Source organism: Elgaria multicarinata, chromosome 5, assembly GCF_023053635.1.
Source record: "Elgaria multicarinata webbii isolate HBS135686 ecotype San Diego chromosome 5, rElgMul1.1.pri, whole genome shotgun sequence".
Taxonomy (NCBI): Eukaryota; Metazoa; Chordata; class Lepidosauria; order Squamata; family Anguidae; genus Elgaria; species Elgaria multicarinata.
Genome location: NC_086175.1, coordinates 34,946,171 through 34,960,872, shown reverse-complemented (window position 1 = coordinate 34,960,872; position 14,702 = coordinate 34,946,171). Strand labels below are relative to the sequence as shown.

General features: G+C 41.0%; 1 protein-coding gene across 1 annotated transcript in view; it reads left to right on the top strand.

Moving 5' to 3' along the window:
• The window catches only part of NALCN (sodium leak channel, non-selective), a 229,162-nt gene that overhangs the window by 50,697 nt on the left and 163,763 nt on the right, over nt 1-14,702 (top strand). The gene's annotated exons all lie outside the window — the stretch shown is intronic.

The following is a 14,702-nucleotide window of genomic DNA, read 5'->3' as shown; positions in this document are numbered from 1 at the left end:
CCATGTGACCTCATTCGTGTGTCGTTTTCTCTGATGTTTTCTTCCTTGACAAAATGCAGCTGTAGAGGCTGCAAGTTACAGCAGATAGCGGGTGTGTGTGTGTTCTTAACCCTTTCTCCTTCAGACCTTTTCCCCACCTATTTCCCCACCTAAAATCACCCTCTGGGGTGTTTTCCCATCCTGGGAGGGTTATAGCTTGGATATGTCATATGCAGTTCATGCTACATTCTGATATGCCCTTAAAAGCACGTAAGCAGATTTCATGTGCATAAACCGAAGCCCATATTTATGCACAGTCCTCAATGGGGTGGGGCCACATCATCATGGAGAAATGGCCCTTACACTTACTAAGGGCCTTGCTAGACCTACCACATAATCCGGTGGTGAGGAGTGGCCAGCCCGAGCTAGAAGTAGCACGGGCTGTCGCTCCTTTCCACACATCAGACGCGACGGGCTGCATGAAAGCCCCGTCGCATCCGCCATTTTTTTTCGTTTTAAAGGGGACAGATGCGCAGGAGCACACCACCGCTTAAGGCAAGTTTTTAATATATATATAAAAAAGGGTTCCCCGCTCTCCACTCGCTCCAATTCCCCCCCTGGCTCCAATCTTCCCCCCATCTCCCCCCGAGCCCCATCTCCCCCCCATCTCCCCCCTGGCTCCGATCTTTTCCCCCCATCTCCCCTGGCTCCGATGGGCCCAGCACTCCTATGGAGTGCTGCGCCCCATCTGCTGCTTTTCCCAGCTACTCGCGTGTAATTTCCCAGCCCGAGACCATGGGAAATACCGAGCTACAACTGAAGCCAGATACCCCAGGCCCAAGCAGGATTGACCCCTGCCTGAGCTCGGGAGCCCCTGTGTGTCATCTGAACGCACAGGGCAAGCCCAGGTGTTAGCCCGGGCTAACTCCTGGTCTAGCAAGGCCCTCAATGTGTCTTTGCATGTGAACAGGGTTTTTTGTGTGTAGGTGAAATTCTTATTTGGTTTACTTCATTTTTGGTTCCACCACCCCCCTTTCAAAATTATCTTACATTTTCTACAGAGAAGCTGCTTAAAAATTAACAGAGTGATACGTGTCAGATACACTGACATTTCAGATTATATTTCTTTTCATCTCCCTTTCCTTCTCTGGCCTTTGATGTATTATCAAGTCTTGTTTCATCCTATAGCATGCACCAACTGTTTTGATGGCTGTATACATGGTTCTCAAAAACATGCCCTTGTGTGGATAAAAAACCAGTAATTGAGTGGCCTAATTAGGTATGTGATTTCATTTGCATAGGCTTCAAGGCTTTCAACAGGTGTCTGTACAAGACCAATAGATTACAAAGGACCCAAATGATAACATAGTGGGGGGTGGGGAGGGGAGAAATGTAGTAGGTCAGGTGGGCATGACTGTGTAATTTCATTTTCAGCATAATTAAGTGTGTGATTGTGCATCTAAGTTTAGCTAATATATTTGCACATGAAAGCAATCATGATTCAGTGGACTATATTCAGAAATGCAGTATTCTACATTGTGATTTTTTTTTAAGGCTGTCTCCTTCAGATATTTAGTAGACCAAAATTAAGTCGATGGAAATCTGCTTGGTTTGTAATTATAATATTCTTGAAATAGTTTTTTCTCTCTCTAAAATGTCCCTTACTGGCAACAACCGGAGGCTAACAGAGTGCTAAGTGCTACAGTAGTAGTAGTAACAATAATAATAATAATAATAATAATAATAATAATAATAATTCTTACTCATCTCTTCCTTTGGATCGAGGCGGGGAACAACAATAGTACAACAATACAATATAAATCAAATACATAAAATTAATTAAAAAGCATATAAAACAAATACAATATCAAAAAACAATGAAGACATCTTAAAATTGTTGGTTTATAATTCATCTGGGTAGGCCTGCCAGAAGCTAGTCTTTATAGCTTTCTTAAACTTGAAGAGAGAGTTAAATTGACAAATCTCCTAAACAATGTTACTGTTTCAGATTTACACATCTGTACATTCAGTTAATGTGACAGATCTGGGGTGTTTTTCCGTATTGGTGAACCCTGTTTTTGTTAGTCCAATCAAAAAGAATGGTTGATAGGCTGCTACCACTATTTGATCCTTGTCCCAAGCAGTTGGACTCTAGGCTGTTCAACTGCTTGGGGAGTTTCTAAGACATATTACCAAGCCCAGTTGTAGGAAAAAAATTAACAAAAAGTAATATTGGATTTCGTTTCTCAAAGCCAGAGAACATCAAATCTTACGGAATCCTGTGAATCGTCCTTGGAACACAATGGGTGGCTTAACAGCTGTGCAATCTTAGCATATGGGGAAGATTCTAGTGAGAAATTCCCTTTTAAAATATTGCATCTAAATGTCAAGGTATAGAAAGTGGCTTATTGGCCGGGAAAGGGATGAAAAAGGAGAAGTAAGGCATCAAATAAAATTTTAAAAAACCCTCAACCTAACTTAGCTAGTACCTTTTTTTACCTACTTGAGTAGAACCTTGGTTTTCAGAACATGTGCAGAGGTCCTTGTAGAGCAGATGGCCGGAGAGAGAGCAACTTTGAATTTCTGGCTGAATTATTCCATGAGTCAAAATACTGAGGTGAGGCTTCACCTATCGATAGAAAATTTAGACCAGCAAAAGCTGGCCCTTTGATGGGGACTGTCTGTTTTGTTCAATGGTGGAACTAACCATTCAGAAATCTACTTAAAGGTTACTTCTATCTTCTTCAGAATTTTTAATTTATAAAATAAAAGAACCAGCCAGTTTAGATTAGCCAAAGCATTGTAAAAATATATCTTTTTAAAAGGATTACCTTCAGAATGTATATAGGGGACCACAACACATCGTGGCTCCTTTTTGAACCCATTTGGACATTTGGGAATTTGAGAAAGTGCTTTGGGCACCACCACAAAATGGTTCCCATGGAGGACATGGCTATTCAGAAGCAAACCAAATAGGGGCAAGGAGAGAAATAGTGAGCTAGAGGCTGGGATGGAGGGGGAAATAACGAAGCAAAGAGGTACAGGGGAGAGAAAGAGCAAGATTTGGGACTGGGGGAGGGGGAGAAGCAGCAGAGTAAAGAGGTGGGGAGAGAAATTACACTAGAGGCTGGGAGGGAGGGGGGAAAAAGGAAGGCAAAGGAATAGAAAAAGAGCCAGGCTAGAGCCTAGGAGAGGGAGAAACAGTGAGCTAAAGAGGGGCGGAGATAGCAAGGCTAGAGGCTGGGAGGGAGGGAGAAATTGCAAGGCAAAGGAGGAGAGGGGAGAGAAAGAGAAAGACTGGGGACTAGAAGTGCGGGGGGCGGGGAGGAAACTGCCCTGAAATTTCCCAAAGTTTCTCTTAAAACAATTTTTTTGAAGGGGGCAGGTAGGGGAGAACTTTAAGGGTGCTTTTAGAGGTCCCTGTGGGGCGTCATGGCACCTGCGGGCGCTGTGTTGGGAACCCCTGGCTGTTGTGGTCTGATTGCAATGCTTCAGGGCGTGCCATTGCTCCGCTGAGAATATAGTGTCTGTTTGACAGAGTTGCACTGCAGTGTGGCTCCTTTGACAATGAGTCCCTAATTTTTCTATAGTGTGTTATGCTTTTAAAAAAACAACAACAACCTCATAACATTTGGTTAGCAATCAGCATGAATGGATGCTTTCTTTCTGAGTTTCTGGCTGAGTTCCCATTGATTCCTGACCCCCTGACTCCGATGTATAAAGTACAGATATGGGACACAGTAAAGGGAGAGGGGAATGTCATACAAATTCAGATTTTTTTTCCTGTTTATATTGTATGGTGGCATTTTTGGACTTAAAACTCCTCACATGTGTACCACACTCTTACCTAGCCAATCCCAAAGTGATTTATTTTATCACTCATTTGCACCTGAAAAGTGTGTCATTCAAATTGATGAATCCTGCGTGGGCTTGTTTTGTGATTGTTGTTTTGTTTTCTGACTGGAAAAAAACTGTAAGGTTTGGGGCTTTGATTTGAACTGGGGATAAGATAAAAGAATATTACTGTAATCCTGTCAAAGCTTTAATATCTCCTGTTTTCCAACTGAATATCTGTTCTGTCTCAACTATCTGTCTTTCAGTTTATTTTTACTTCACTTTATCCTGTGGTGTATTTTATTACACTTACAGAGTCTCTTAAATACTTAATTTATTATATGCCCCTCCATTTTGCAGACTGAGATTTAAAAAAAACAGAATCACTTTCAAGGGCACCAATAATCTCTTAGGAGTTTACGCATTCATGTTTTACATCATGCAATGGCAAATCCTTCTGTGTGACTACTTGTTCTTATGGACCGCACCCAATCCGTGAGGTTCAACAGAGGTCTGGCCCACATGTTACCTCTGCAGTATGGTTGCCTCCATGGCCAATTCCCACATCGTATTGTTAATATCTGAATTTACGCATCACATAGGCTACTGAAATCATGTGGGCACTTTCCGTACCATTGAATGGGCAGCCAGTGCTGATATGGAAAGTACTGTAAATGCTGCATCGTCAGAGTTGGTGATGAAGGAATGGAAATCAGATTGAAGCAGTTCCATTACTGTATCTCTGGCCCAGTTATAACATTATCATTTCTGCAAATTGACAGTGTCTTCTTTTTATCTTTGTTTTCCAATATTTATATTTATATGTATTTATAACAACAAACAACCACAATAGAATTAAAGAGTTCTCCTTTGTCACTGCTGAAAGGAATTCCCTCATGCTGTCTCCTCCCTGCTGATGCATGAGGAGCTGCTCCTGGACTGGTGGTGCCCCCCCCCCCGGAGGTCTCCTGTGACTCTAACCAGGAAGCTGCCTCCTGACCCAGGAGTCATCTAATTGCACAGCAAACAGAAGCCAAAGATGAGAGGGCAGAGTTAGTTGTCAAGATGCCAGCCCTTGAATAGCAGCTCAGGCAGTTTAGGGAGGAGGAGAAAGGAAGAAGGTGGCAGAGAAGGAGAAAGGGGATGTTATGCAGCTGGAACACTGGTGAAAGCAATTCTAAAGGAGAAGAAAGAGACCTTTCAAACAGAACAGGCAAAAAAAAAAAAAAAAAAAAGCAGGGTTGAACCCAAACTCATCCAGCCAGGCTGGACACTTGATGAAACTTCTGCATTTACTGCCACAGACACAGGGTTACAAAAGGCAGTGAAAGCACAAGACCAGCCTCTGTTAAGGTCCTTTTACATCCGTCCCCAAAGCAATGTGATTGGAAGTAAAAAAGAAGAACCCTGGTAAAGTTGTTCTCTGGTTGGAAGTTAAAGCTGTTAGTCACAAAACTACCCCCCCCCCCTCTTTTCCCCTTGTTTCTTCCCACTCTGGGATTTCCCTTATGTAGAGATAAGGGATTTTTTGCAGCCACATTATTCATGCAAAATTACTTCTGAAGATTTGGAAAGAGGCAGAGACAATTCAGGCAGATTCAGAGGACATCGGTTTCATTTTGGATAAATCCTGAATCTCACTGAATTGACACAATTTGGTCCACACTTCATCCGCTACTAAGAATATAATGGGATTCAATAGCATAGTTGTTGCCACATTACAGAATCCCCTACTTTTGACACGCTCATCTCTAATTGTTGCCCAATTTTTGAAAAAGTCGAGCACTTATTGCCCTCATTAAAGGACATGAGCAGTGTAGATGCTAAGCATTTTTCATTTTTAAAAAATTGATTTCTTCATCAGTTATTTTACCAGGCAAAGGGGATTTCAAAATTCAATCATACATTCCAGAAAATACAAAACTGAAATTTGGGAAGTCCAGAAAGTTGCAAAATTCCAGAGCACACTCCAGAATGTTAATTGATTGCCCTGTGGATCCCAAAGCAACTGATGCCTACATTAAACAAGGCAGTCAGGTGAAACTAATGTGAATAGATTAGTACAGCTGCCTTGTAGTGACAGTCAAAAGAAATCTCTGCAGCTGTTAAACAGCATTCAGTGGAACAGAAATTCCCTTGGCATTCCAGACCATTTGGAATTAATCTCACCTGATAAATAATAGAATCTCACCTGGAATAATCAACCACTCCAAAGCAACAACAACAACAGTGAAAAACATAACGAAAAAACACCTAAAGCCCCTAAGTCTCATTTCTGTTTGGCTTTATTTGTAATCAGACCTTTAGTACTGTTTACAAAAGGCCTTCCATCACAGAATTAGGGTGGCTAGGTTGCAACCCAGAGATTTGCTCCAGTTTTAAATTGACTATTGAAGCAAAAGGTGAAGAAGCATGTCTATTAGGGTAACCATACGGAAAGGAGGACAGGGCTCCTGTATCTTCAATAGCTGTACAGAAAAGGGAATTGCAGCAGGGATCATTTGTACGCATGCAGCACCTGGTGAAATTCCCTCTTCATCAGAACAGTTAAAGCTGCAGGAGCCCTGCCCTCATTTGTATCTGGTCTCCTGCAGCTTTAACTGTTGTGATGAAGAGGGATTTCACCAGGTGCTGCATGCATACAAATGACACCTGCTGCGATTCCCTTTTCTATGCAACTGATAATGATACAGGAGCCCTGTCCTCCTCTTCATATGGCCACCCTAATGTCTGTCCCTCGCTGGCTCTTCTCCGCCATACCGTGAAATATCCTGTCTGGATTCCTGCTCAATACAGCACATAAAGAGAGGCAGGAAAAATGACTGGGGCAATGGGTGGGAGAAGCTATGGCTGTTTTGTTTCCCACTTGCATCCATAGATGTAAAGGTGAAGAGTGAGTGTTGGCTGCAATGGTGTAATTCCGCTAACCGAACTGTTTCTGTTAAAGGAACAGGAAAGGAGTGATTCCCCCCCCCCCCGCCCACATCTCTGGAACGACCACAAACTTTGCTTCATAGAGCTGGGAAACCTAGTGTAGCAGAGGTTTGGGTGCCACAGAGGGCTGTAGCGGGAAGGAGAGGGGGAAAGTCCTGTTTCAATAGTAGACTTTAGCAACTCTGTACAGAATTCTGCCCAATTTTTATTTCAGTATATGTGATTTGAAAAGAATGAATATGTACAGGGAGTAAATTTTAGAACACAGATAAAGTTTTGGAAAAGGCATCGAACTGCTTTAAGAATAGGAAAAAAATACATTTTATGTAGCCCTTTATCTAGAAAGATCTATTTCAACATATATAAATAAAATGAATGTTAATTGCCCTGCTGTGCGTATTAGATTTTTTGCATGCTTGATTGAATACTTTTAATCCAGAGAATGCTGAGATGAGCCATTTCTGTTCGCTGTACTATATGTTCTGTGTAACTCAGCCCCCACTCGCTAAGCAAATGCAAAAATGCTGATTGCATATCCTGAATTACTGCTGCTTTTCTTTTAAAAAAATGAAAATAAAATTGCTGCACTTTGTCATTGTTCATAAATAAATGACTCTTTGCCAGAACACCTTGGTGGTAAGACATTAACAGCTGTCTATTTATTACTCACCAATTTCACAATTGGAAATGGGCACTGCAGCATAGCTTAGGCTGTTTAAAATATTTGGGGTAATGCATTATTTGTAGGAGGCATAAAAGTGAAAGAAAACAACACGATTCAACAGAGATATTATTTGTAAGGTGAGCAGATGCAGAGGAGGGCCGAGCTTCTAGAGATGATAATGAACTGGCTGATTACACTTAGTCCAGATGATGGTCTTATTATGACATCCGTAACTTCTCAGAGCGTCATCAGATGGGGGAAATCGTGTTTCCTTACTGTCACTTTCCTGCCCCCCCCCGCTTCTGTCCCAAGATACTTCCTCTTTCTTCACGCAAGGGAAGAAAGAGGAAGTAAACAATGACCATGTGGCCCATTCAGTGGCCACTTTCAGTGTGCTGGTGTCTTAAAAAAACTGGAACAGCACCCATTGTTTGATGATTTCTACAACAATGGACTTTGAACATTATGCACATTGTGTGTATGGAGTTGTATATTGTTTAAACATTATGCATTTATAGCAGGATTGAAAACTATCAAGTCCTTCATACATGCAGCATAAACTTTTTTAAAGAGAAAAAAGAAGGCATTAAGAATTTACATAGAACTGTTAAAGTCATATGGAGAAATTCCAGGTCTGAAGGACTTGATAGCTTTCAATCATGCTATAAATGCATAATGTTTAAATGATATACAACTCCATACACATAATGTGCATAATGTTCAAAATCCATTTCAGTATGAAAACTATGAGGCTAGGTCTATATTGTGTATAAATCATCAAGCAACTGGTGTTGTTCCAGTTTTTTCAAGATACGATGATATATATATATTTTTAATGTATTGTGAAAATATTGAATATGTGCAGCTTTCTTATACCTCGATGTATTGACTTCTAGCTCCTGAGGAAGGACCACTTCAGGTCTGAAACATTGAGCTCCCAATACACGATTTTTACTATTGTTTTAATCGTTAGATTATTTTTGAAAGAAAACTATTAAAACCATTTATTTACTTCATCGAGCACCAGAGTTTTACTCTCTTTCCAGTACCAGGTGTAGATTAGGCCATAGTGTCACCATGATGGGATGGTATTGACATGACATTGAGGTATAGATCTGGCCCTGTTCTCTCCTCATGAATGATGTTCACCTGGAATTGCCATGGCCATAGTTAGGACAACAAATGGGTTTTATGTAATTTCTTTTGCTCTTTGAGGCAAGCTTTCTCAAGTTTAGGCTTGGCAGTGACCATGTGTGCTTCCTGATATTGCAGAAAGTTATCCAGGTGACCAAACAACTTTTCAAAAAGGGCAAGGACAGCAGTCAGAGTGGGAAAGCATACAAGCACGCACACAAACAAGAAGAAATAGAAGCCTGTTAGCCTTAATGAAGATGAAGAGGGCAAACATCCAGAAAGTGCTGTTCTGTACAAAAACAAACCAAACCAAAATGGCCTCAGAATCAAGTGCTTGAATTGCTCAGGGGAGGAGAGGGTGTCTTTCCCCTTTACCTTTTGTACTGGCGCCTCTAGCAATGAGCTTAAAAGCTATAAGATACCCTATTTCTTCGATTCTAAGACACACTTTTTTTCCCCATATAAACATCTCTAAAAATGGGGTGCGTCTTAGAATTGCGGGTGTGTCTTAGGGTTTTTTTTTTCTGTTGGTGGTACAGAAATTAGATTGTAAGCCTATGCAGCAGGGCCTTGCTATTTACTGTTTTACTCTGTACAGCACCATGTACATTGATGGTGCTATATAAATAAATAAATAAATAAATAAATAAATAAATAAATAATAATAATAATAATAATTTATTTATTTATATAGCACCATCAATGTACATGGTGCTGTACAAAGTAAAACAGTAAATAGCAAGACCCTGCCGCATAGGCTTACAATCTAATAAAATCATAGTAAAACAATAAGGAGGGGAATAATAATAATAATAGTGTGCGTCTTACAATCGAAGAAATACGGTAGCTAAGATTTGGCTAAAATGGTGAGGTAAGTCATGGGGTGGAGCTTATGAATTCCATTTGACCCACTCTGTTCAAGTGTTGCACTTACCTGGGAGTAAGTTCCATGGGAGTTAGTGAGACTTACTTCTTAATAAATATAATTAGGAGGATTGCTCTGTTAAGGTGTGATTTTCAGTTGCAAGTGTCTGGAAATCCTGGTACTGCTTTTTGCCTACATATTCTACTTTGCAAAGCAAAGCAACAATTGACTCATCGACTGATTTCCATCTGTCAAGTATTTCTAAGTCTGGGAAATCTTCCAGGAATGGGTTTCCCATGGTTTCTACTGTCTGTCATAGGTTTCTGGCTTCCCTTTGAAAGTTCTTCTGCACTGAATGATCTTGTTAGTTATTTTATTTAGTTTTTAAAAAATGTAAGCCTGTATTTTTTTATCCTGTGAACTCAAGGAGTCTTTAAAACTGCTGTCTCTATAACAACATAAAATAATAGAATTACAATTATAATTGTTGTGATGTAGAGATAGAGAATATCTGTGCTAACATCAGAGACATACCCCTGTTCAAACTGTATCAGATGTATGGCACTACAACTCCCAGCACCCTCAGCCAGCATTGGCCATGCTAGGTAGGATGATGGCATTTGTAGTCCAGCATATCTGGAGGGCATCAGGTTGGGGAAGGCTGATCTAGTACCTGTAAACAGCCATGAGTAGGGGAATGACAAGTGCACAATGAATGCCTCTTGTAGAAAAGCCCTGTGTTTTAGGTGGCCAGGCCATTGGTTTGAATTCTCTTTGAATAGGACTTAAGAGCTGGGGAAGGGCCTTAGCTTAGTGACAGAGCTCATGCTTTGCATACAGAAGGACCCAGGTCTAATTGCTGGTATCTCTTGTTAAAAAGATCAAGTGATGGGAAAGACCTCTGCTTAAAACCCTGAAAAGTTGATGCCACTCAGAATAGACAATACTGGGCTAGGTGGACAAATGGTCTGATCTGGTATAAGGCAATTTCCCATATATAAGGCAATTATATATGAGCTGTAAGTTGGGAAGTTCTTTGTTCAGAACTCACCTCAGACAAAAACTCACTAGATGGCCTGACACAAGCTGCTAACTTTCAGCCTTAGCACCACCTTCCCCCAGCCCACCAGATATGGATAATCATGCTAATACAGGCTATCTTAACAGGAGTGTTGGTTGGAATAATGCATGCAAAGAACATTGATCACTCAAAAGTGCAATAGCAAATGCTAAGTATTATTACCTTTTTAAATTTTTGAGCACAGTGTATCTCCTCACCATGAATCTTCTGGCACATAATAGGTTTGAATCTGTGGAGACGGGTGACTCTGATTTTGTTTGGGCTGAGTCTATTCTGGGTTTCAGTAAGAATCAGCCAGAACTCTAAAGGAGCTATTTTGGGGATAGGGTTCAGCACCTAGTTCAGCACCTCAGATAGGTCCTTTAGAGTTCTGACTGAAACCCAGAATGGATTCACAGCCCAAATGAAAGCAAGAACCACTAGCTGCCGCTGGTTTGAACTAGTCAGGTTTCTGGAGAATAGAATAAAATCTCCAGAAAACATGAATTCGTACTGATACATACAGATAGGTTTAAAATAAAAATAATTTCCCTTGCTGTAAAAAGACAGTTAAAAGAATACAATTGGAACATTTTGGATGCCAAGTTTCTTTCAGCGATTATGACAGATGCAGCTCAACTCTGAACTCACTGCTCCAGCCCAGGACACAACATAGGGATAATAAATAAACATTAAGTAAAATAAGGAAACAGCAGGAATAAAGTCAATTCAAGCGAAAACATTTCTACACAGAGGGTGGTAAACTTCTGCAATGCCTTTCTAAGAGAGGAGTTAATAGGAAAATGCATACAAGCAATTAAATACATGGCTATCACAGGCAGGTAATGAAAAGAAAAGGGTATTATCATTTGTCAGCTTTTCTTTTCTATTTTTAAGCAACAAGCTTGGTGGTGACACATTTGTTTAATTTGGATTCACTGGGTCTTGGATGTCCTTTCTGAGTAACTATCATATATCAGCTGAGAACAAATTGTCTTTCTCAAGTTTTCCCACATGCAGCAATTGGCCCTGTCTTTAATTTGTAAAAGTAAGGAAAACAAGAGTTTGACAGGGCTCAGGCTGGGGAAAGGCCCCCACAATTGTCTCCACCCACGCAGATCTTGTAATGACACAGATAGGCAGCAGAAGAGATTGCACCACAGAGAAGGGGCTCCTGCACTGTTTTTAAGTATGTGTGAAATAGGGCTAAGGTTGCCCTGCTCCCTGATTCCAGCCAGTGGCAATTAAGTCATTTTAAACTCTGAACTGAATGGTCTTACAAGGAACTCCCCTCTGGACATAATTAATTTCTCGGGTTGGGCAGGCTTTAGATAGTAATGGGTAGTATCCAACACTGAATGTCCGCTTATCCTATTGAAGTACCGCTAGCGTAAGCGACCTCTAGCGTTATACCAATAACATAAACTATTTGAAAACTTGGCATGCCAGCTTATGCCATTGGCATACCACTAGAGGACACTTATGCTAATAGTACATCAATAGCATAAGCAGACTGTGAGTGTGGGCTACTGTCCGATGCTTTACATACAATCAATGCTGCTGGGTTTGGGGGCCCTCCTGTTCATTCTGCTGAGTGGGGCCTGGTTTTCTGTCCCAAAGTCCTACCTTGAGTGCATCATTGATTCCAGCTATCTGTAGACTAAGGGCCATTTCATCATGGTGTAGTTTCTCTAATGGGGCATGGAGGGAGCCTTGATCTTGTGCGCTGCCTCCTCACCTGTGTACAAGTTTAGTGCGATCCAAGCCCTACATGCGCATCCATTTGTAAATAGGCCATGCCCATGTGATCCATCCTCCATACAAGCCCTCACCTGTGTACAAGTTTAGTGCGAACCAAGCCCATGTGATCCATCCTCCATACATGTCTCTGTGCTCATAGCTTACTTGCATGCAAATATATGTAAACATTTTACATATGGATAATGGGTGGATGACCAAGAGTTGCTTCCATCCCTATCACCCTGTCCATTCTCCTCCTTGTGGCAACTTCAGGAAGGCGAGGTGAATATATGAACCCAAGGTTTGTTGCTACTTGTGCATGTGATGCTAAACTATGGTTTATGTTTATGTGCAAACCAAATCACTGTCTTGAATTTTAAAATAGTGCAGGACAGGCTACTGCAGAATACATGAATGCAGCATGGAGCTGCTGGAGTAGAGCCTTCAGTCAAGTTGAATAAAGAATAGCCTTTGAGGCAGCAACCCTTGGTATAAGAATAGGAATCTTTTACAAACCTGCCTCTATTTTCATTCTGTGATATGTGGGAGGATGTGCATCCTTCCTACATAGAATCGATACATTTGAGTATAGATGTATAGAATGTCACCAGGGTGACATTATTTTGCAGTGCTACCCTATATATAGCTAACAGGCCCTTTTTGAAACTGCTGTGAGCACACATAGCTAGCTGGAGGGTATGCATGGGCATCCACAGGAAGGAGAACAGGAGGTCAGTTGACTCCCACCCCTGGATGAGCCACAATCCCCAGATTCCCACCTTTCTTTTATTTTTTTTAAAAAAGAGCAAGCCTCTAGCCCTTGCAGAACTGGAGATATGAGGCACATGCACAGCCACTATTCTGCTCGTTTATTTTTATTTATTTATTACATTTTTATACTGCCCAATAGCCAAAGATCTCTGGGCGGTTCACAAAAATTAAAACCATAATAAAACAACTAACTGTCTAAAAACACAAATACAAAATACAGTATAAAAAGCACAACCAGGATAAAACCACGCAGCAGAAATTGATATAAGATTAAAATCCAGAATTAGAACAGTAAAATTTAAATTTAAGTTAAAATTAATTGTTAAAATACTGAGAGAATAAAAAGGTCTTCACCTGGCAACGAAAGGAGTACAGTGTAGGCGCCAGGTGGACCTCTCTAGGGAGCTCGTTCCACAGCTGGGGTGCCACAGCGGAGAAAGCCCTCCGCCTAGTAGCCACCTGCCTCACTTCCTTTGGCAGGGGCTCATGGAGAAGGGCCCCTGTGGATGATCTTAAGGTCAAGGCAGGTACATATGGGAGGAGGCGTTCCTTCAAATAACCTGGCCCCAAACCGTTTAGGGCTATTTTGTAAACAAAAATAGCCTACTCCTGCCTTTCAGGGTTTTTAGTTTTATACACCCGCTTCTGGACAAGGAATTTCCTGGTTCACTTTAAAGTCTTTTGTTGTGGGGAGGGGGTATCCCTGGTAGGAAGTATTGGTGCCTCAGTTCAAAAATCCAGGATGCTAGTGTAGCACATTGGTGTGTCTTCCCAAAAAGAATGGATGGGTGCAAAGTCAGGAGTTAATGATTTTTCGAGCCCAGGTGTTATGAATTCTTCCCCGCCACCAAATTTGTAAACATTAAAAAGAAAGAAACCAACACTGCATGTGGATAAAGTTTATGACGCCTCTTTTGTGAAGCTTGATGAGAAAATTCTTCTGCATGAGTGCTGTGAAATTTGCAAGATTTTCTGCAACTCTGTGTAGATGTGTAAATGTCATGGAATATAACAAAGCATGTGCAGGAACACAAGGGAAATGCAGAGATATGATGTAGCAGCATGAGCTGTGTGCCCAAATTATACTTACACACCACTGTGCAGCTTTGCCCCCCTCCCCCCCCCCGAGAAATTCCTGCAGATACCCATGAGGGTATATATTACAGTTCAGTTCCCCTCATGACTGATCTCAAGGGCGTAAATTTTCTATTCCAGATTTTCTGTAGCTATAGACGTAGCAGCTTCTAGAAAAAGCTGCTGGCAGAGATTAATGCAGTGGTGGTGGTGGTGGTAATATTCTGTTTCCTGTGTTCTATGGCTAAGTCCTGCCATTTTAAATGCATTACTTGTGGTTCAAACCCTAGGAGCCACATGCGAGAGCAAAAATGCTGATATGAATGACCTCAGTAACTCTACCTTAGATACCCCTAATTGCTAACGTCCTCTGGCTACTGAGCTCAGATTTTGTCTTCCAAACTCCTATTTTTAAGTACTCATACATAAAATTCTATGTGAAAAATAGGATTTATCCTTGATTAATTGGTGCATAAAGCTGTTAGCTTTAATTTAAAGAGAGAGAGAGAGAGAGAAATTATTATTATTATTATTATTATTTATTTATATAGCACCATCAATGTACATGGTGCTGTACAGAGTAAAACAGTAAATAGCAAGACCCTGCCGCATAGGCTTACAATCTAATAAAATCATAGTAAAACAAT